The sequence below is a fragment of the Hyla sarda genome, chromosome 1 (genome assembly GCF_029499605.1).
Source record: "Hyla sarda isolate aHylSar1 chromosome 1, aHylSar1.hap1, whole genome shotgun sequence".
Lineage (NCBI taxonomy): Eukaryota > Metazoa > Chordata > Amphibia > Anura > Hylidae > Hyla > Hyla sarda.
The window spans coordinates 98,814,784-98,836,665 of record NC_079189.1 but is presented as its reverse complement, the minus strand read 5'-3'; the positions used below and the strand labels follow the sequence as shown (position 1 = coordinate 98,836,665).

Here is a 21,882-nt window from a genome sequence, read left to right as displayed (position 1 = left end):
CTGTATGCTTCAGAGGAAGTAGAGTTGTTCTTTTCTGTCTGACCACAGTACTCTTCTGACACCTCTGTCTTTGTCAGTAACTGTCCAGAGTTAGAGCAAATCCCCATAGCAAACCAGACAATTCCTGACATGGATAGAGATGTCAGCAGAGAGTACTGTAGTCAGACTAAAAAGGACTACTCAACTTCCTCTGAAGCATATAGCAGCTGATAGGTACTGGAAGGATTAAGATTTTTTAATAGAAGTAATTTACAAATCTGTTTAACTTTCTGGCACCAGTTAATTAAAAAAAAAAATAGTTTGCCAGTGGAGTACCCCTTTAAACCGGATACATATTTTCCTTTTTTTTTCACTTATTGCATACATCTTTAGAAATCAGTGTTATTGGGTTAAACAAATAGATAAGCGTTTTATTATTTCATTTTATAGAAAAATTCTTAAGTCTATAATAAAAGTGAAACTTCTATAGGCAATTCAGGAAGCACTCCAGGTTTTTTTGCCCATATAATACTCACTTAAACCCAGTAATCCTGAAGTGCCATTTGTTTTATCCCAGCTCAGCGTCACCGCTCAGTCCAGAAAATTACATGTTCTAGTATGTAACATACATCTAGTAGGAAGTGGTCTGTCCTGTGTCAGCTGACTTCCTGTAAACTATTTTAAAAGTCAGTTTAACCCCTTAAGGACGCAGGACATAAATGTACGTCCTGGTGAGGTGGTACTTAACGCACCAGGATGTACATTTACGTCCTGTGCATAACCGCGGCCATTGGAGCGATGCCCGTGTCATGTGCGGCTGATCCCGGCTGCTGATCGCAGCCAGGGACCCGCCGGCAATGGCCGACACCCGCGATCTCGACATATTTGGTATTGCCGCGTGCACAAATGTCCAAACTATTAAAATAAAATGTTAATGATCCCGTACGGTGAACGGCGTGAACGAAAAAAAGTCAAAAATTCCTACTTTTTTAATACATTTTATTTAAAAAAATTATAAAAAATGTATTACAAGTTTTTTATATGCAAATGTGGTATCAAAAAAAAGTACAGATCATGGCGCAAAAAATGAGCCCCCATACCGCCGCTTATACGGAAAAATAAAAAAGTTAGAGGTCATCAAAATAAAGGGATTATAAACGTACTAATTTGGTTAAAAAGTTTGTGATTTTTTTTAAGCACAACAATAATATAAAAATATGTAATAATGGGTATCATTTTAATCGTATTGACCCTCAGAATAAAGAACACACGTCATTTTTACCATAAATTGTACAGAGTGAAAACAAAACCTTCCAAAATTAGCAAAATTGCGTTTTTCGTTTTAATTTCCCCACAAAAATAGTGTTTTTTGGTTGCGCCATACATTTTATGATATAATGAGTGATGTCATTACAAAGGACAACTGGTCGCGCAAAAAACAAGCCCTCATACTAGTCTGTGGATGGAAATATAAAAGAGTTATGATTTTTAGAAGGCGAGGAGGAAAAAATGAAAACGTAAAAATTAAATTGTCTGAGTCCTTAAGGCCAAAATGGGCTGAGTCCTTAAGGGGTTAAATAACACCATCAGAATAGGATTGTCATGATATCATAACATTTCTACATAGAATTCACATTATGGTGCAATTTTCATGCATAACTTTGTGACCTTTTATGTAGGTAGGCAAGCGGTCCATTTCTTAGGAAATCTGGTAGTCTGGGGAGGTTTAAGATGCATAATTAATATGTGGTAAAATGTCTTCTTTTCTGGTTGTAGTAGTCCCAAGAACTGCTAAACTAACAATTAAACAATGCATTATTGCTTTAAAGACTTTTTCTTTTTATCAAAATGAATGCCCCAGTAGTCGGACCCCCACCAATCCACTTGATTTCCCTTATACTGTGGATAAAGGATAGCTTTTGAAATAAGTATACCGCTTTAAGAAATACAGGTCAGTCACAGTTTTTCATAAGTGTAGTGACAAAAACGATCCATAAATGAAACAAGCTTTTATGATAATTCTAACAAAAAAGCCAGACAAAGGGTGTGCTACATGGGATGAAATGATCCATTCTCAGCCTCAGACTATTAGCAGTATCTCAGATTATTGTGTGTCTGTGTGTCATTGTTAGTGTGTGACTGTGATATTTGCATTTACCTTGCAATGTGTTTATTGACCCAGAAAAAGCTCCTTCCTTAGGGTGTTGGCAAAATATCAGACAAAATTTATGGGAAACACAACTGCAAAAGTTAAAAAAGATCAAGAAAGACAAATATAGCAATGAACAGAGAAGCAAGGGCAGAATTTGTCAGAAGGTGATAAATGCTTCCCAGGTGCCACTGTCAGTAGGGCCTGTGTGTAGAAAAACTATTTAAATCAATACAGAGTTTTACTGTTTTCCATTACACCATTATTTTTTTTCTTTCTCTTTCCTAGAAAAAGTCATTTAAAAAATAAGAAAGCTGGCAACTTCAATTCATGTTATTTAATCTTGGCACTAGGCTTATCTCTATAAATAAGTGTACTGCGAAAGGTGCTTGGAAAGTAAAGCAAATGTCACTGACCACTCATAAGGTTTACTTGGCTGCAGCAGACAGCAGATGGTACATTGGAATACATGTACAGTATATAAACAGCAGCAACAGCATCTGGGCTTCCAGTTGCCTTGCTTATTAGCCTCTCATATATCCTAGATTTTATAAATTTGTACAGCGGTGGCTGGGAATAGACCATATGGACCAGCTCTGGAATTACTGCTACAAATCGACAGTTTAACCCATGTGAAAATGATGTAATATCATTTGTCATTACTTTATGAAATGTATATAAAAAGAAAGGAACATGCTTATTTTGAATATTTTCTAATAAAGAAAAATTGAATTACAAGTTGAGTTACAAATGAGTTTTAATACCTCTATTTATTAAATTTATTGATCATACAATATGTCATTATAATTCATATGTTAATTGTTAAGTGCTGTGGAATCTCTTGGCACTATATAAATAATATGAATAATAATAACAACAATAATATATTTAGCTATAGCATACCTAATTGTAAGGCACCAATTGGTAGAAGATCTCATGCACAATCTGTAATATACAGTAGATTTCTATTGAGCCATACTTTAAGTTTCAGCTTCCTCGTAGCCTCTCAGGATCAGCTCTACTACTGACTGCCAGTCATTCCATAAAAATCCAGTCCCCATAAAGCTATGTCTTGCTAAGGATAGCAAGCAACCCTTGAGGTACTCCGGTGAAATTTTTTTTAATTATAAATCAACTGGTACCAGAAAGTTATACTGATTTGTAAATTACTTCTGTTTAAAATCTTAATCCTTCCAGTACTTATCAGCTACTGTATACTACAGAGGAAATTCTTTTATTTTTGAATTTCTTTCTGTCTCACCACAGTGCTCTCTGCTGACACCTCTGTCCATGTAAGGAACTGTACGGTGCAGGATAGGTTCGCTATGGGGATTTGCTCCTGCTCCAGACAGTTCCTGACATGAACAGAGGTGTCAGCAGAGAGCACTGTGGTCAGACTGGAAATAACTATACAACTTTCTCTGTAGTATACAGCAGCTGATGAGTACTGGAAGGATTAAGATTTTTAAATAGAAGTAATATACAAACCTGTATAATTTTCTGGCGCCAGTTGATTTTAAATAAATTGTTTTCCACCAGAGTACCCTTTAACACATCTCACCCAGCTTTCCCTGAATGAGTTGTAAACTCCCATGAGTCTCATAGACATAAGGAATAAATTCCAGGAATATATCACATAGTGAGTAAAGTTAGCTATGTACCATTGGGAGTAGTTGTACTTGCTAAGGTGGCATTTTTTTTTTTTTTTTTTGACATGCTGGTATGATACCATTGCCTATAAATTTGGTATGTAATTCATGTACCTATTTGATCACTGTCATCTATTCCACAGAGTAGAAGACAAAATGGCAAGTCATATATAAAATGTTATGGAATAAATTATGCAAAAGTCATATTTTATTATCATCATCATACTTCCGTATTAAAGTTGATGGCATGGGTTGTTACTATAGATAAAGTCAACTAAGCCTGGGGCAATGTGCATTCATCTATTTTTTCAAAATATTGCAGGAAAGCCTAAAGGCCATAGAAACTCCAGGGATTTAAAACCTATTTAGTTAGTGCAAGAGAAGTTAAAACACGTTCACTTTTAATTAAATGTATAGTTCAAACTAAAAAATAATAAAATAATAAATTATGTAAATGTTTGCAGAATTTGCCTGATTATTAACACAATACAGAACAGATTTTATCAGGTCTAGAGAATCATAGATTGATAGCGGATAAGAGATAAATTGATAGAAAATAGATGGAAAAAAAAACAATTGCTGCATGATAAATGTAGAATCTAAAACCTAAATCAGCAACATAAATACCGTATTTTTCGCCCTATAGGAAGCACCGGCATATAAGACACACCCAATTTTAAAGGTGCAAAATCTAGAAAAAAAAGATTCTGCACCCAACAGTGATCTTCAACCTGCGGACCTCCAGATGTTGCAAAACTACAACTCCCAGCATGTCCGGACAGCCGTTGGCTGTCCGGACATGCTGGGAGTTGTAGTTTTGCAACATCTGGAGGTCCGCAGGTTGAAGACCACTGGTATAGGAGGTAGTACTCATGTGTTCCTGCCGCTCCGGACGCGTCACCGCTGTCCTGGATGTCGCTCCATCGCTGTCGCCGCATCCCTGGGGTGTCCCCGACGCTCCGGACGTCTTGTTCCCCGGGATCCACGCTCTCAGTCGCCGTCATCACGTCGCCGTCATCACGTCGCCGTCATCACGCCACTACGCACGCCGCTCCTATTGGATGACGGGACGGTGTGCGCGACGACATGATGACGTCGAAGGAGAGCGCCGGCCATGCAGGGGATCCCGGCATGGAGCATACACCGAGGAGGCAGGTAAGTTCCCTCCCGGTGTCCTTAAGCAGTTCGGGACGCCGCGATTTCACCGTGGCGGTCCCGAACAGGGTTAGTGTCACTTTGGCTTCAGACGCGGCGGTCAGCTTTGATCGCCGCGTCTGAAGGGTTAATACAGGCATCACCGCGATCAGTGATGTCCTGTATTAGCCGCGGGTCCCGGCCATTGATGGCCGCAGGGACAGACCCGATAGGTGTGTATTCGCCATATAAGACGCACAAACTTTTCCCCCCCTAGTTTTGGGGAAGAAAAAGTGCGTCTTATACGGCGAATAATACGGTAGTTGCTAGAAGCTACAAATTACTTTATACATAGAGGGTAGGTACAGAATATAAAAGCATTCCAGAAAATTAAAATGCCTCCACCTGGTGTCCAACGGAATAGCTTTTTCTGAGACAGTTAAAGAGCAGGACAGAACATGTAGTAGTGCATTATCTTTAGAGAGGTGCTTGTAGACAGCCATCATGTGCATGCACTTTACTTCTACAAGTGTTTCACCAGTGAACACACATTCTTATGTTCTCGACTGTCTCTACCATTGTACACTTATTGGAACACCTGTTTAATAGTTTTTTTTTAACAAAAATAGCTAATCAGCCAATAACATGGCAGCAACTTAATGCATTTAGGCATGTAGGCATGGTCAAAACAACTTGAACATGTCGTGCAATCTATAGTAAATCCAACATCAAGCCTACTTTTGCAAAACTGACATACAGAGTGTATTTTTTTTGTGTAATAAGCTCTGAAGATCTATCTGAATTTGATGTATAAAATCTTTCAACATTTACACTTTTGAATATGTCCCTCCTTATCTATCCAACTTTATTATTTATTTGTAAGTACATAGGATTGATATTACTAGCTAAAATGGCCGTTCTAAAGTTTTCTTGATGACCTTTTAGATAGAAAGTCATTTCTGACTGGTTTCTTTCAAAATGTAGCATTAAAGGAAGTCAGTAACAAGTTGACATGTTCCGTTACATAACAGGTAAAATGTAATATACATGAAGGTAAAGATGTCTCCACAATGTACAGTAATCTCAAGGTTTCCGGCACACTGCACACAGCTGAAAAAAAACAGATCAGAACAATAAAATTATTAGTAAAACCCAACCTCAAGTAGTAGGGTCCCACACCTTCCTGACCCCCAAAATAATCACAGCACATCTGTTGATTTATTTAAAGGGTTATCTGCCTTCAATCCTTCCCTGCTGATTGAAATTTATACCCTTCCTGAGTTGTCTTTCCCAGTTTTTCTGATCCTGATTCCTAACTGATCCTGGTACAGATGTTGGCCTAGTTTAGGATTATCCATTTTACTCTACCTTTGGGTCATTCACCACTGCATGCCGGCATATGGTTTTGTCCCCATGTAGCAGCCGCAAAGAGTGAGCCCGCCCTCCCTTTTAATTAAGAGGGTTCCAACTGATAAAGTTTGCAGGGAAAAAAACATTTGATAATAGGAATAGTAACACCTATTTGTCAAGATAGGTTGGATTTACATCAGTACATTTCTGGTATATGTCAGAAACCTGTAATTGACACAGATTTGTAAATTATTATTATTCTATTTAAAAATATTAATCCTTCCAGTACTTATCAGCTGCTGTATAATACAGAGGGAGTTCTTTTCTTTTTTAATTTATTTTCTGTCTATCCACGTTGCTTTTTGCTGACACCTCTGTCCATGTCAGGAACTGTCCAGAGCAGGAGAGGTTTGCTATGGGGAATTGATCCTGCTCTGGACAGTTCCTGACATGGACAGAAATGTCAGCAGAGAGCACCGTGGACAGACAGAAAAGAAATTCAAAAAGAAAAGGACTTCCTGTCACGTCTGGAAAGGAAGGAGTGCACACTATTGTCGCCCACTCCCCGGTCCCTGCCTACTTATGTACCTTCCCTAGACGATATGTCCATAACCACGGTGACAGTCTCTCCCTAAATAAGTGAGGGAAAGTCAAAAGGTCAAAACAATAAACTACAAAACTGACAAAAGGTCGTGAAAGGCTGGAGGCACACAACTAACAGAAAACAAACCTAAAGAAGCACACAAAAAATTACGTAGTCACACCACTCATTGGTGTCCTCACAGTCATCCTCCAGAATCTCACTACTTCCCTATGACTGTCATATTCTTATTGCCCATGGTTTCCCAGTGTGCAACACTGTGCACCTGGAAAATCCGACAAACACGACATAGCACTATGAAAAGCCAAAAAGTGGCGGGGTCTGTCACAAAGGGGGTGTGGCCAGCCCGACCGATTTACTATTGAATTCACAGAAAATCCTGTGGATAAATGGCTGGAAATATCCACCTTGAAAAAGCTGGTCAGAAAATGTTCCTGACTTTTTTACCAATAGTAAATAGAGAGGAATCCTGGAAGTGTGAAACAACTTTTCCCACTAGTAAAAACCCGACACTCTTAGTAAATAAGGCCCATACACTCGAAACACGCCGTGCATGTTGACTGTTTGTTCACCTTGTTACTGATGGTTTAAAAGCTGCAAAAAATCCTGAGTTTTAAAGTGTGCCTGCCGTTCCATTTCCTTAATTTACAAATCTGTTTAACTTTCGGGCACCAGTTGATTTAAAAAAAAATAAAAAAATTCTACCAGAGTACCCCTTTAATGGCCCAAACATATTCAACTAGTGATAACATTTGGGTAATTTCCCACACATATATGTTTGCGTAGTAGGGCCATGTTTTTTTTTTTTAGTTCTGCTAAATAAGCATACATGTGAAGGAATTGGCCTAAACATAGTCGCTAGTTAAGTATGTTTTGGTCTTTAATGTAAATAGGGCCATTGCCAGTACATTGCAAAATATCTTGACATCCTTTTTTTTTTTTTTTGCAATGTATACCAGTAGCATGCTAGTATAAGGAGAAGGGAATCCAGTCTCAAATCAGAGTCTTAAGGAAACAATTTTCCAAAATGTTTATGTGTTAGGAAATAAAAATTGTTTAACACAGATATGTCAAAAGAGCTGGTTAGTCCTCTTTGTTTGCTCCTTAATGTAGAACTTCTTAGTACAGTTTTAAAACTCCTTTGGTGTCCATCTATATTGTATATTTCCTTCATTATAATATATTTTAATTTTTTTTAAACATATCTTGTCTACCCTTAGTGTTACTAGTTGTTAATATATTTTTTAAGAATACCCTTGAGCATTTATTTAAAATAAACAATACTGAATTTTAACACATCACTTGCTAAACAACATTTATGCCATTATACAGTTGAATTAGAATTATATATAACCATTGTGGTATATTTGTTGACTATAGGAATCCAAAGGTTAATTATGTCTAATCTAATCAACGACCTCAACAATCCTCTTTCCAGGGACTGTGCATACAAATCAATGGGTTTTTATTTACACTATTTTTTCTTATAATATAAATATAATAAAGGTAATCTGTCAGCTCTATGTGATGCTCAGAGCTGCATGCATGGGCAGATATCTGATAGGGAGATACAACAAATAATACCTGTCTTTTAGCTGATAGCTGGTTGCAAGAGTTGTAGAGGATGGGCTGAGCTACTCCATGTACACCCCCACCCTCCCTGCCCTGAATGATGTACAAGGCTCACATGACTAGAAAAGACAATCATTATTTTGTGTTGATTATGGTTTTTGTTGCTGAGGTTTTTTATATGGGTATTGACATTCTAGACTTCACTGGTGAAACATTTCAAAAATGTGTTTTGCCAGTGAAAAGTACGCTGATAATAGATAATAACCACATGACAAAGTATGGCGATTTGCAGTAAAAACACACAGGTTTTTGTAATGCTCTTTTTCCCTTGATCTTTAAAATGCACAAAAATTATTAAAAAAAAAAAAAAAAAAACCCTATCCTCAAGATAAGTCACCAATGTCTAATTGGAGGAGGTTCAAAACTCAGAAGCTCCCCCAACCAACTGTTTGATGGAGCTGCACAATAGAGAGAAATGTAAGCATAGACATCACTGCAAGATGATGTTAAAACACTTAATAGCATGCATATCCCAATTCGTTCTAATGATCGGCTGTGGTCTGAACATTCAGACCCTGACTGATTACAACTTTTGACATGTCTCTTCTCTATCGGTGACGTTATTACCATCTTCTAATGGTTATGCAAGTCAAAAACCCTTAAAATGGGCATTTACAGGGGGAGAAGCTTCTTGTGGATATCCAGTTGAAAGGTCTTTGACCTGCATAACCATTTTGATCTTACAATGCCGATCTTCCTTAGCAAGATTCAGGAACCTTCTTTGCTAAGCGTTGTATACACACCCGCTACCTAATCCATCCTGCAGGCTTCACAAGGGGCAAAGCTTTTCTTTGTTTATTTTTCGTTTTATTATTATCCTTAGCCTATATATGAATGCCACTATATCACATCCATTGCATTCATACAGTTAACAAATGCATCATGACACTTTTAATTGCATATCATGGCGTACTCAGTAAACGAATAGCCTAAGGTTGATGGATGTACTAAACAGATGCTTGTGTTAAATGTATAGTGGCAACCATCACCCATAGGCTATAATACCATCTGTTTAATGGATACATCATGAAAAAGCTCAAATTTTATCCATTAAACGCATCTCACTTTAGTCTATGGGTGACAGATGCCAACCGTCACAGCCTCTGTTTAACTTATATGTTGGGAGCTGTTGCTGGCATATCCTGTAGGTTAAACAAAGGCCAAGCACGCAGTGTGAACTCAGACTTATACTGATAATTTTCTCATTTATGTCAAAATTCATTTGTAATAGTAGCTAGTAATTGGAATAGTTGTCAAAGAAAATAAACTCCAAAACAGTATGATGGATATGTAATAGAGAACAATTCCACTTGAAATGCAGTTGTCAAGGTTTGATCTCATTGCAATAAACAACTCTTTTCTACATAGAACTGAATGAATACTAGACTAGAGGGGATAGATTACAAATATCTACAGTCATTTTCTAGATAGCAGCAAAAACTATTTTTGATAGTGTTTGAACTGCTGTAAACAGCATTTGCCAGTTCTAAACAGTATCATATATCTACTGTGTGAAATCCATTGCAAAACCTCACTCAAGTCCCTATACCTAAATAGTCTAATACATAGTTACACTTTGATTTTCAAGTCCAATTTTATCAGCATATTTACAGAAACAAAAAGAAATTGAAAGTGTCAGTTTCATCACAAAATTTACTAGACAGTACGCGGCCCTAATTCCATGAAAAATTAAACGCCAAAAATCCAATGAATCATCAGCACAGGCTGTTTGTAATAGGGATCTTTACATTTCTTTTATGTTCAGAATAGTTATATAGAAGAAAAATGGAGAAAGATTCTAATGTAATGTTTTGTCTCCCTTAGTGTTTGTCAGGCCAGTAATGTAAGAAAAAATGCAAAACTGTTAAATAAATCCTATCATTGCTTGTTTTCAAAAGAGATTATATATTTTCAAGGGACCAATTTTATCCTTAGGATTCATGCAAACTGGTACAGAGCATTATGGGGTCTGATGGAGCATCTCACTTAATTTTTATTTGCTTTAGCAAAGTGTTCTGCGTATACATACCAAGAGGAGTGCTAATGGCATTTAACTCTCCACACACTAGAAATGGTGTCTCTGTAAGTTGAGTACTTACCTCCTTTACCTAGGCATCAGGCCTCTCACCAGCCATGCCAGAACACCCTGCTCTGTACTGATGAGAGGCAACACCCTCTTCGAAAACAAGTGATGGAGTGGAGTGTTAGTGTAGCATGTGGTATAGTGTATAGATTAGGGAACCTTTGCTGTATATTGTACTGTCATGCTTTGTGTGATTGCAATTTATTGTATGACTTGTAATGACAACTGAATGATCAATAAAGCTCTGAAACAGCACTGTCTGCAGATGTGTCCTCTTACATTCTTGGGAGACTTCTGGCTCGGAAATAAATCCCAAGCAGTTTCTGAGACTCCGTAACTGGAGCTAAAGCTGATGTTTACAGAATACTACCTGTGAAGGTGGTGTGATGAGCTAATTTGCATATTACTTTTCCTAGAATGACCAGTGTAGTGCTAATGGACTTTGAATCTTCCATGCTCCTGATGAGGTGATGGATGATCTCCTGAGGGATGTCCTCTTAGACCTGGACTAAAAAATCCGCCAACTCTTAAAGAGTTTGTGGTGCAATGTGGCATTGTTGGATGGAACGAGACATGATGTCCAAGATGTGCTCAATCAGATTCAGGTCTGGAGAACGGGCGGGCCAGTCCATAGCATCAATGCCTTCCTCTTGCAGGAACTGCTGACACACTCCAGCCACATGGGGTCTAGAATTGTCCTGCATTAGGAGGAAACCAGGGCCAACCACACCAGCATATGGTCTCACAAGGGGTCTGAGAATTTCATCTCGGTACCTAATGGCAGTCAGGCTACCTCTGGCAAGCACATGGAGAGCTGTGCGGCCCCCCAAAGAAATGACCCACCGCCAAATCGGTCATGCTGGAGGGTGTTGCAGGCAGCAGAAAGTTCTCCACAGGGTCTCCAGACTGTCATGTCTGTCACATGCTCAGTGTGAACCTGCTTTCATCTGTGAAGAGGAAAGAGCACCAGTAGCGAATTTGACAAATGTCCTGCACAGTGTTGGGCTGTAAGCACAACCCCTACCTGTGGACGTTGGGCCCTCATACCACCCTCATGGAGTCTGTTTCTGACCGTTTGAGTGGACACATGCCCATTTGTGGCCTGCTGGAGGTCACTTTGCAGGGCTCTGACAGTGCTCCTCCTGCTCCTCCTTGCACAAAGGCGGAGGTCGCGGTCCTGCTGCTGGGTTGTTGCCCTCCTACGGCCTCCTTCATGTCTTCTGATGTACTGGCCTGCCTCTTGGTAGCGCCTCCATGCTCTGGACACTACGCTGACAGACACAGCAAACCTTCTTGCCACAGCTCGCATTAATGTGCCATCCTGGATGAGCTGCACTACCTGAGCCACTTGTGTGGGTTGTAGACTCCATCTCATGCTACCACTAGAGTGAAAGCACCACCAGCATTCAAAAGTGACCAAAACATCAGCCAGGAAGCATAGGAACTGAGAAGTGGTCTGTAGTCACCACCTGCAGAACCACTCCTTTATTGGCAGTGTCTTGCTAATTGCCTATAATTTCCACCTGTTGTCTGTTCCATTTGCACAACAGCATGTGAAATTGTTTGTCAATGAGTGTTGCTTCCTTGAGTGGACAGTGTGATTTCACAGAAGTGTGATTGACTTGGAGTTACATTGTATTGTTTAAGTGTTCATTTTATTTTTATGAGCAGTGTATATATATATATATATATATATATATATATATATATATATATATATATACACACACACACACACACACACACACACACACACACACACAGTCATGACCGTAAATGTTGGCACCCCTGAAATTTTTCAAGAAAATGAAGTATTTCTCACAGAAAAAGATTGCATTATCACATGTTTTGCTACACACATGTATGTTCCCCTTGTATTGGAACTAAACCAAAAAAAGGGAGGAAAAATTGGACATAATGTCACACCAAACTCCAAAAATGGGCTGGACAAAATGATTGGCACCCTTAACTTAAGATTTGGAAGCAAATAACTGAAATCAGTCGCTTCCTATAACCATCAATAAGCTTTTTACACCTCTCAGACGGAATGTTGGACCACTCTTCTTTTGCAAACTGCTCCAGGTCTCTCTTGTTGGAAGGGCGCCTTTACCCAACTGCAATTTTAATATCTCTCCACAGGTGTTCAATGGGATTTAGATCTGGACTCATTGCTGGCCACTTCAGAACTCTCCAGCGCTTTGTTGCCATCCATTTCTGGGTGCTTTTTGACGTATGTTTTGGATCATTGGGGGAGATTTATCAAAACCTGTCCAGAGGAAAAGTTGCACAGCTGCCCATAGCAACCAATCAGATTCATTCTTTCATTTTTAACAAGGCCTCTGCAAAACTAAAGAAGCGATCTGATTGGTTGCTATGGGCAACTGGACAACTTTTCCTCTGGACAGGTTTTGATAAATCCCCCCCCCCCCCATTGTCCTGAGGGAAAACCCAAGATCTCGGACGCAAACCCAGCTTTCTGACACTGGGATGTACAGTGCGACCCAAAATCCATTGGTAATCCTGAGATTTCATGATGCCTTGCACACATTCAAGGCATCCAGTGCCAGAGGCAGCAAAACAACCCTAAAACATCAATGAACCTCCACCATTTTTCACTGTAGGTACTGTGTTCTTTTCTTTGTAGGCCTCATTCCATTTTCGGTAAACAGTAGAATGATGCGCTTTACCAAACAGCTCTATCTTGGTATCATCTGTCCACAAGATGTTTTCCCAGAAGGATTTTGGCTTACTCAAGCTCATTTTGGCAAAATGTAGTCTTGCTTTTTTATGTCTCTGTGTCAGCGGTGGGGTCCTCCTGAGTCTCCTGCCATGGCGTTTTATTTCATTTAAATGTCGACGGATAGTTCGCGCTGACACTCATGATCCCTTAGCCTGCGGGACAGCTTGAATATCTTTGGAACTTGTTTGGGGCTGCTTATCCACCATCTGGACTATCCTGCATTGACACCTTTCATCAATTTTTATCTTCCGTCCACGCCCAGGGAGATTAGCTACAGTGCCATAGGTTGCAAACTTCTTGCCATGGGTTGCAAACTACTTGATAATGTTGCGCACTATGGACAAAGGCAAATCTAGATCTCTGGAGATGGACTTGTAACCTTGAGATTGTTGACATTTTTCCACAATTCTGGTTCTCAAGTCCTCAGACAGTTCTCTTCTCCTCTTTCTGTTGTCCATGCTTAGTGTGGCACACACATACACACAATGCAAAGACTAAGTGAACTTCTCTCCTTTTTACATGCTTTCAGGTGTAATTTTTATATTGTCCATACCTGTTACTTGCCCCAGGTGAGTTTAACCCCTTAAGGACGCTTGACGTATGCGTACATCATGACACCCTGGTACTTAAGGACCAATGACATACGCGTACTTCATGGAGAATTCTGGCCCCCGCCGTGCACCGCGTCTAGACCACCAATAGCAGGGATAGGAGGGGTGGCACCCATTGAATGATTTCAGCAGGCATCAAGGGGGTCATCAGATCCCCCATGTCGGCAATCGCGGCAAATCGCAAGTGAATTCACACTTGCGATTTGCGCGATTCCGGGTCACTATGGGTCTTTGGTGACCCGTAATAGAAGGGGGATCATGGGTGTCCATGACACCCACAATCCCCCTGAAGGCATAGGAGTGAGGTGGCAGGGGTGCCACCCCTCCTATCCCTGCTATTGGTGGTCTAGACACGACCACCAATAGCAGATCGGGGGCAGGGGGGGTTTACTTTCGTTTTCCCCGTCCTGCCCACCCACAATAGGCGGGGCAGGACGGGGAAACCCTACAGGGACCGGCGCCAAAGATCCACTTACCGATCCGGAGGCTGCAGGTGACGGAGATAGGCAGGCGGCGACGGAGATCGGCGGGCAGCGACGTCGTGCGCCGGATCCTACGGAAGACGGTGAGTTGCCTAGCGACATCTGGAGGGTACAGTCTGAGACCACTAGACCACTACAGTCTGAGACCACTAAAATTAAAAACTTATTGTACGGCAGTGTTTCCAAAACGGAGTCTCCAGCAGTTGCAAAATAACAACTCCCAGCATTTCTGGACAGCCACTGACTGTCCAGGCATACTGGGAGTTTAGCTGGAGGCACCCTGTTTGGGAATCACTGGCGTAGAATACCCCTATGTCCACCCCTATGCAATCCCTAATTTAGTCCTCAAATGCGCATGGTGCTCTCTCGCTTCGGAGCCCTGTCATATTTCAAGGAAACAGTTTAGGGCCACATATGGGGTATCTCCGTACTCGGGACAAATTGCACTACAAATTTTGGGGGCTTTTTCTCCTTTTACCCCTTATGAAAAGGAAAAGTTGGGGGCTACACCAGCTTGTTAGTGTACACTAACATGCTGGTGTTGCCTCATACTTTTTATTTTCCAAAGCATTAAAAGGAAAAAAAGACCCCCAAAATTTGTAACACAATTTCTCCTGAGTACAGAAATACCCCATATGTGGTCGTAAAATGCTCTGCGGGTGCACAACAAGGCTCAGGAGTGAGAGCGCACCATGTATATTTGAGGCCTAAATTGGTGATTTGCACAGGGGTGGCCGATTTTACAGAGGTTCTGACATAAATACAAAAAAATAAATACCCACATGTGACCCCATTTTGGAAACTAAACCCCTCACGGAATGTAATAAGGGGTACAGTGAGCATTTACGCCCCACAGGTGTCTAAAAGATTTTTGGAACAGTGGTACGTGAAAATGAAAAATGTAATTTTTCATTTGCACAGCCCACTGTTCCAAAGATCTATCAAACGCCAGTGGGGTGTAAATACTCACTGTACCCCTTATTAAATTCTGTGAGGGGTGTATTTTCCAAAATAGGGTCACATTTGGGGGGTCCACTGTTCTGGCACCACGGGGGGCTTTGTAAACGCACATGGCCCCTGACTTCCATTCCAAACAATTTTTTTCCCAAAAGCTCAATGGCGCTCCTTCTCTTCTGAGCATTGTAGTGCGCCAGCAGAGCACTTGATGTCCACACATGGGGTATTTCCATACTCAGAAGAGATGGAGTTTCAAATTTTGGGGGGCATTTTGTCCTATTACCCCTTGTAAAAATTTTCAATTTGAGGGAAAACTAGCATTTTAGTGGAAAAAAAAATCATTTACACATCCAACTTTCACGAAAAGTCGTCAAACACCTGTGGGGTGTTAAGGCTCACTGGACCTCTTGTTACGTGCCTTGATGGGTGTAGTTTCCAAAATAGTATGCCATGTGGTTTTTTTTTTTTTTTTTTTTTGCTGTCCTGGCACCATAGGGGCTTCCTAAATGCGACATGCCCCCCAAAAACCATTTCAGCTAATTTTGCTTTTCAAAAGCTAAATGTGACTCCTTCTCTTCTGAGCATTGTAGTTTGCCCGCAAAGCATTTTACGTCCTAACAGAGATGGGGTTACAAATTTTGTGGGTCATTTTGTTCTATTATCCCTTGTAAAAAAAATTTGAGGGAAAACTACGGTAGCATTTTAGTGAAAAAAAAAATTCACATCCAACTTTAACGAAAAGTCGTCAAACACCTGTGGATGTTAAGGCTCACTGGACCCCTTGTTACGTGCCTTGAGCGGTGTAGTTTCCAAAATAGTATGCCATGTGTTTTGTTTTTTTTGCTGTTCTGGCACCATAGGGGCTTCCTAAATGTGACATGCCCCCCAAAAACCATTTCAGAAAAACTCACTCTCCAAAATCCCACTGTCGCTCCTTCCCTTTTGAGTCTTCTACTGCGTCCGCCGAACGCTTGACATACACATATGAGGTATTTTCTTACTCGAGAGAAATTGGGTTACACATTTTAGGAAGATTTCTCTCCTTTTACCCCTTGTAAAAATTCAATAACTGGGTCTACAAGAACATGCGAGTTTAAAAAATGAAGATTTTTAATTTTATCCTTCAATTTGCTGCCATTCCTGTGAAACACCCAAAGGGTTAAAAACCTTTTGAATGTCATTTTTAATACTTTGAGGGGTGCAGTTTTTATAATGGGGTCATTTGTGGGGTATTTCTAATAAAAAGGTCCTTCAAATCCACTTCAAAACAGAACTGGTCCCTGAAAAATTTCGATTTTGAAAATTTTGTGAAAAATCGGAAAATTGCTGCTATACTAGCCCTCTGATGTCTTCCAAAAGTAAAAACATGTCAACTTTATGATGGAAACATAAAGTAGACATAGTGTATATGTGAATCTATATATAATTTATTTGGAATATTCATTTTCCTTATAAGCAGAGAGCTTCAAAGTTTGAAAAAAAATGCTAAATGTTCAATTTTTTTAATCAAATTTTGGAATTTTTCACCAAGAAATGATGAAGTATCGACAAAATGTTACCACTAACAAAGTAGAATATGTCACGAAAAAACAATCTTGGAATCAGAATGAAAGATAAAAGCATCCCAGAGTTCTTAATGCTTAAAATGACAGTGGTCAGATGTGCAAAAAATGGCCGTGTCCTACAGTGAAAATTGGCTGGGTAATTAAGGGGTTAAAGGAGCATCACATGACTGAAACAATCTTATTTTTCCACAATGTTGAAGGGTGCAAATCATTTTGTCCAGCCCATTTTTGGAGTTTGGTGTGACATTATGTCCACTCTGCTTTTTTTCCCTCCTTTTTTTGGTTTAGTTCCAATACACACACAAAGGGAATAAACATGTGTATAGCAAAACATGTGTTACTGCAATCCTTTTCTGTGAGAAAAATTTCAGGGGTGCCAACATTTACAGCCATGACATATATATATATATATATATATATACACACACACACATATATCTCTCTATCTCTGTATCTATCTATCTATCTATCTATCTATCTATCTATCTATATATATGAAGCAGCACTTTAGCTTAAACAAAGGGATTCGTGTGCAAGGAAGAATGACAACAGCACTCTCAAATAAAGTGAAAAAGAATGTAGCTTTATTCCATCACAGGCTGCCAATGTTTCTTAAGCAGCATGGGGTGGTATATATGGGAGAACACATGATCAATTAGTGCACAACCAATTAATACAAATGTGAAAACATATACAGATGTAAATACATAACATGTCACAGCTGTGTATGTACATACAGTACCAATCAGTGCAAGAAGCATCTAATCAGATTATCACCGAGTGTATAACTACAAAAGTGGGCAACATAATTGTCATAATTCATAATTGGTATACCGGTGAAAGAGGTGGATTACTTACAAGAGACGGTGCTGGAAAACCCATGATGTGAACACAGAGACAAAGCGCATCACCATTACAACATGGATGCGGACCCACTGTATGCATGTGCATTGCAGAGGAGAGCCAAAGTACAGGGGAGCTAAAAACAGAAGAAACCATAGCTGTGTGACCGCGCACACACGCTGTGCATCAAAGCAGCCGGTAAACACATTAAATAAGTGCTGCAGCCATAGAACGCTTATCCCATATCCACACATCACCCCTGCACATGGTTCACACTAACTTAGCATCATATTCTCTCCCCCTTCAGAGCCTAAGTCATGCCCTCTTATTCTTATATTCACAGCCCCCAAGCCTGATTAACACCCCCTCAGCCTCAGATTCACAACTTCCGGAGAATGGTTTAGACTAATTCAGACTGATATTCACACACTCTGAGACTAAACAACACCTGCTCAACCTTATATTCTTAAAATCAAAATAGCCTTGGATTCAGGGCACCTGAAGGACTAAATTTATCAGAATACAGATTTGCCATAGACTTGCATGAAGCTTCCAGCAAATTTGTATCCTAATCCCTTTAGCAGTGGACAAAGCTGGGGCTACAAAGTTACTGGGAGAACAGGAGGCCAGACCCATATTGGAGTTAGGCTAGGATTCCACTGAGATTTTTGCCCTGTGATTTTTTTTGGCTTAAAAACGGCAGAAAAAAACGCCTGAAAAACTGCGTTTTGGCGTTTTTTCTGACATTTTTTCTTGCATTTTTACCTTTGTGTGGAATTTGCCTTTTTTGGCCCATTTGGTGTTTTTTTTTTACAAAATAGTTGGGTACCCAAAAAAAATAAAAAATAAATAAAGATGCAGTGGGGATGTAAAAATGTATTTAACTAAATGTTTATTTTTTATAACAACATTTTAATATTTTTTTTTATAAAGTGTGTGCTTAACTTTTTTCTCTCTCTTTTTTTTTTTTTTTTACATTTTTTATGTAGTACTACTACTCGCAGCATGGAACACACTGTTCCATGGTGGGAGTAGTAGTACCTGTACTATAGACATATCGCTCCGGGTGTCAGTCCTGACACCCAATGCGATTGTCCATTATATTGCAGTGATGTGGAGCGGCTGTATACATCGCTCACATCTCTGCTCTGTTCTCCGGCCAGTGATGTGAATAGAACATCATTCATATTTTCCACCCAGAGTGGTGATTGGCTGGATGGTTGCAGCCAATCACAGCTCTGAGGAAAATATGAATGAGTGAGTGGCCGGAGTATAGTGCAGAGCAGGGATGTATGCAGCTGCTCCATCTCTTCTATAGACAGGACGATCGCAGCGGATGTCAGTAGTGATACCCGCTGTGATCTGTTCTTACTTGCACGTACTACTACTCCTAACATGGAGCACACTCTGCTCCATGCTGGGAGCTATAGTACCTGCATTAACGGACAGATCGCAGCGAGTGTAATTTCTGACGCATGATGCGATCTGTCTATTAATGCAGGTACTACAGCTCCTAGTGTGGAGCAGAGTGTACTCCATGTTGGGAGTAGTAGTACTTTTCACTCCTGTAGTATCACTCCTGACACCCGCTGTGACCCTCCTTTATAATGTATGGATGCGGCCGGCTGCTCTTCTATGGTCCCCTGCATGGCCGTATATATATATATACACATGTTCCTATTTCCGACAGAGTTGTGATTGGAACCATCTGGCCAATCACAGCTCTCTGCGGGAAATATGAATATGTGTATATATACTGCAGTGCAGGGGACCATAGAAGAGCGGCCGCTGCATCTATAAATTATACAGAAGGATCGCAAAGGGCGATCTGTCTATTAGTACAGCTACTACTACTCTCATCATGGAACAGTGTGTTCTATGCTGGGAGTAGTAGTACTACCTAAAAAATTAAAAAAAAAAAACCACACGTACATATTTAAAAAAAAACATAAATTGATCCCACATAAATACTCCTATGGGATTAAAACGCCACAATTTCAGGGCAAAAAACGCCAAACTAGGTTTTGTCGGGCGTTTTGAAAATCCAGCCTCTGAGCCCAAAATTGCTGAAAAAACTGAAAAAAGCCAAGTGAATCTGGCATTTTGCAGTTTACTATTGACTTGCAGCTAACATCTGGACGCAGCGTTTTTTCTGTGAAAAAACGCTGTGCGGGAAAATTGGCGTTTTTTACGGCGTTTTTGCAACAAAAAACCTCAGTGGAATTCCAGCCTTACAATTTAAAAGGATGATAAATTGTATGTTCAGAAGAATAAAGAGTGATCAACTGGCATAGCTGCTAGTAGACAACTGTTGGTCTATTAAAGTACTGTATATGGGCCCAACTAGGCTAACTAACATGAGGTGAAGGATGCTTAAAGGGGTACTCCAGGCAAAAACTTTTTTTTATATATCAACTGGCTCCGGAAAGTTAAACAGATTTGTAAATTACTTCTATTAAAAAATCTTAATCCTTCCAATAGTTATTAGCTTCTGAAGTTTTCTGTCTAACTGCTCAATGATGATGTCACGTCACGGGAGCTGTGCATGATGGGAGAAAATCCCTTGCATGATGGGAGAATATCCCCATAGGAGTTGGACAACTCCCGGGACATGAATCATCAGAAAGCAGTTAGACAGAAAACAGCAACTCAACTTCAGAAGCTAATAACTATTGGAAGGATTAAGATTTTTTAATAGAAGTAATTTACAAATCTGTTTAACTTTCTGGAGCCAGTTGATATATAAAAAAAAAGTTTTTGCCTGGAATACCCCTTTAAGTTGTTTAACCCCTTAAGGACGCAGGACGTAAATGTACGTCCTGGTGAGGTGGTACTTAACGCACCAGGACGTACATTTACGTCCTAAGCATAACCGCGGGCATCGGAGCGATGCCCGTGTCATGCGCGGCTGATCCCGGCTGCTGATCGCAGCCAGGGACCCGCCAGCAATGGCCGACGCCCGCGATCTCGCGGGCGTCCGCCATTAACCCCTCAGGTGCCGGGATCAATACAGATCCCGGCATCTGCGGCAGTTCGCGATTTAAATGAACGATCGGATCGCCCGCAGCGCTGCTGCGGGGATCCGATCATTCATAACGCCGCACGGAGGTCCCCTCCCCTTCCTCCGTGCGGCTCCCGGCATCTCCTGCTCTGGTCTGTGATCGAGCAGACCAGAGCAGGAGATGACCGATAATACTGATCTGTTCTATGTCCTATACATAGAACAGATCAGTATTAGCAATCATGGTATTGCTATGAATAGTCCCCTATGGGGACTATTCAAGTGTAAAAAAAAATGTAAAAAAATGTAAAAGTAAAACAAAAGTGAAAAATCCCCTCCCCCAATAAAAAAGTAAAACGTCCGTTTTTTCCTATTTTACCCCCAAAAAGCGTAAAAAACATTTTTTATAGACATATTTGGTATCGCCGCGTGCGTAAATGTCCGAAATATTAAAATAAAATGTTAATGATCCTGTACGGTGAACGGCGTGAACGAAAAAAAAAAAAAAGTCCAAAATTCCTACTTTTTTAATACATTTTATTAAAAAAAAAATTATAAAAAGTGTATTAAAAGTTTTTTATATGCAAATGTGGTATCAAAAAAAAGTACAGATCATGGCGCAAAAAATGAGCCCCCATACCGCCACTTATACGGAAAAATAAAAAAGTTAGAGGTCATCAAAATAAAGGGATTATAAACATACTAATTTGGTTTAAAAGTTTGTGATTTTTTTTAAGCGCAACAATAATATAAAAGTATATAATAATGGTATCATTTTAATCATATTGACCCTAAGAATAAAGAACACATGTCATTTTTACCATAAATTGTACGGCGTGAAAACAAAACCTTCCAAAATTAGCAAAATTGCGTTTTTCGTTTTAATTTCCCCACAAAAATAGTGTTTTTTGGTTGCGCCATACATTTTATGATATAATGAGTGATGTCATTACAAAGGACAACTGGTCACGCAAAAAACAAGCCCTCATACTAGTCTGTGGATGAAAATATAAAAGAGTTATGATTTTTAGAAGGCGAGGAGGAAAAAATGAAAACGTAAAAATTAAATTGTCTGAGTCCTTAAGGCCAAAATGGGCTGAGTCCTT

At 39.9% G+C, this 21,882-nt stretch overlaps 1 protein-coding gene across 4 annotated transcripts in view; it reads left to right on the top strand.

Annotated features, from left to right (window-relative positions):
* Nucleotides 1–21,882, top strand: part of SGCZ (sarcoglycan zeta) — a 1,079,134-nt gene that overhangs the window by 789,576 nt on the left and 267,676 nt on the right. The window lies entirely within an intron of this gene.